We start from the raw sequence: 2,428 nt of genomic DNA, 5'->3' as shown, positions 1-2,428 counted from the left end.
CTAGCTCGGGTTCATCAGGCTGAAGAATGTGTGATGGATCTAGATGATAGTTCCGCAACATAGAGACGTGGAAGACTTCGTGAATACTAGATAAAGACGGAGGAAGTGCAAGTCCGTAGGCAAGATGTAACGCCCCATTTTTATCTTAAATGAGTTTATTTGAGTTAATCGGAGATTACAGAGTTCACGAGCCGACTCGATTTTGATCAGGGTCCTTTTTGCAAAAATTGGATTTTTCAGGGACTAAAACGCAAATTGTGGATTTTATATATTATCTACTCTTAGAAATTGGTTGACAAAGTCTTCTTCATCCCCTCCAAGCCGTCTCCCTCCATTCTCACGCCTCCAAGCTTTTCCAAGCTTTGGGATTCCAGTCCGAGCACGATCCGGCCGTTGGAATTTATTTCTGAAGGCAGTTTAGCGATCACTGCAGCGAGAGCTCCGTTATATCGTAAGTTTTCTACGATCGGATACATTCTAGTTTTTGGATGTTGTTAGAATCGTTTGAGATTCGAGTATGTTGTTCTCTACAGAGTTCTGATCGTTTATTATCTGTCGGTTTTGAATTAGAGCGACGTTCGGATTTGTTATGATTTTTGGAAGCCATTTTCGAAAATGTGGATTTTGAGATTGATGGGTTTGCTTTGTTTTGGTTGTCTTAGAATTTTTATGAGGTTATATCGCTATTGAACTGCTGTTTGCGTTGTCGGTTTGTTCAGTTATAGCCGTTATGCCGTCGGTTTGAGTTTTGGAGATTTGAACCGTTTTTTGAAGTTGTTGAACTTGGCTTGTAAGTCGATCATGGTAATTGATCTTTGATTGTATCTGAACAGATTCGTTTGGAGTTGTCAAGCCCTGTGTTAGCAGCATTTGGTCGTCGAGAATTGGACGAAGAACGGTAAAGAGATTACCTTGAACCGTTGCCTTTGTTGTTGGATTGTTTAGTTGTTGATTAAACCTTTTGTTGTAGCTTATCCAGAGTTGGAACTACTGCATTGAAAGGTAAAAGCAGTCATCGTAGCGGGATAGCATACTCGGGACTGTTGGTTCTCGAGTTTTCCCTTTTTAAATCACATATTGCATTGATACTTGTTCTAGCACGTGGAACTTGTAATTGTTGATTGATTGAGTTTTTGTTATGTGGCTTATGTTTATGTTTCTGTTATGCATTCATCTTGAGCCTACTTTGATTTCAGCGGGCAGAATCGCCCTTTTTGTTAGACGTTTGGGAACTATGATTGAGTGGCCTAGGTTGTAGTATTTCGCCAAGTGCTAGCATACTCATTATGGTTGCTCAAAGTCTAGAGGAGTGGGATACGTGGCACCACCTCGATTGGGAGAGTCGGTGAGTCGTTACGTGATCTCATCCTCGGGATCCCAAAAGCAGAGCAATACTCCCGTGTTTATCAGAATCGATATCCTGGTTTTAAAGACATGCATATCATTAACTTCGACTTGAATATGTGGTTTGATAGCATGTTGTATATTCATTACTTGATATGTTGCTTTTACTGGGATTATCATTCTCACCGGTTATCCGGCTGTTGCTTTGTTTTGTATGTGTACTTGGCAACAGGAAGGGCAGGATCAAGTCAGCATAGACCTGGTTAGCGTCCAGAGCAAGAGATAGAAGTGAGACTCGTTTAGAAGTCGAATCAGCATGTCAACCTAGTTATGTTTTGCGATCATGTTTAGTCATTCGAACTTCTCGTATATGTTTTGTAAGCAATAAACGATGTAGGTGCTATTGAATTGAATGTTGCTCTTCCCTAAACCTTTCTTGTATTGTTATTGGAATGTCAAATACTCTTAATGCAAGTGTTTAGGTTTTGATTGAGTTTATTACAGTGCCTTAACCTTTCTGGGCGAGGGGACGGCGCGGGCGCGCTTCCTTTGGCGCGGGCGCGCTAGGTTTTGCGGGGCGTAGACGCGGGCGCGCTGATGTCAGCGCGGGCGCGCTGATGTCAGCGCGGGCGCGCGAGCCTCCTTTTAAAAAAAATATATTTATTGGGTTTTTGATTACTTATCGCTTGTTGTCTGGTATTAGTTGTTTAGAAACGAGGTCTCACATTAAGTGGTATCAGAGCATTAAGATTCTTGGTCGAACTAGAGTGAGCGGGTAGATCGAGTCTGCGTGTATTGGCTCCTCGCATGTGTTTGAATTATTTTAACTATTTACTTAATTCCATGCGAGCATGCTTTATTATTGAGAATTATTGAATTACATGGTTATGTGATTTAATTTATAAAGCATGATCTACTTGAGATATAATTGTTTCTGTTACCGACTGGTATCCGGTATTCCAAGCGGTTGTAAGGGCACTGATTGTAGCGATTGAGATATCTCGGGTGCTAACCTTTGATTATCAGATGGGTCCTCGTCGAGTGATAAACAGAAACACACCACCAGTTATCCCTGCGACTGAGA

General features: G+C 41.5%; 1 long non-coding RNA gene across 2 annotated transcripts; it reads left to right on the top strand.

The window, feature by feature from the left end:
• The first annotated feature begins 246 nt into the window (after positions 1–246).
• Positions 247–1,637, top strand: LOC140893490 (uncharacterized). 2 transcript variants are annotated; one of them, XR_012153190.1, is made up of 3 exons: positions 247–451; positions 834–898; positions 1,577–1,637. It is a non-coding gene; the product is annotated as an uncharacterized lncRNA (long non-coding RNA). The 2 variants fall into 2 exon arrangements; XR_012153171.1 differs by lacking the exon at positions 1,577–1,637 and adding an exon at positions 971–1,053.
• Positions 1,638–2,428: the final 791 nt, after the last annotated feature.

Source organism: Henckelia pumila, chromosome 1 (assembly GCF_033568475.1).
Source record: "Henckelia pumila isolate YLH828 chromosome 1, ASM3356847v2, whole genome shotgun sequence".
Classification (NCBI taxonomy): Eukaryota; Viridiplantae; Streptophyta; class Magnoliopsida; order Lamiales; family Gesneriaceae; genus Henckelia; species Henckelia pumila.
The sequence above is the reverse complement of the archived record's forward strand: the minus strand, read 5'-3'. Positions and strand labels throughout refer to the sequence as shown.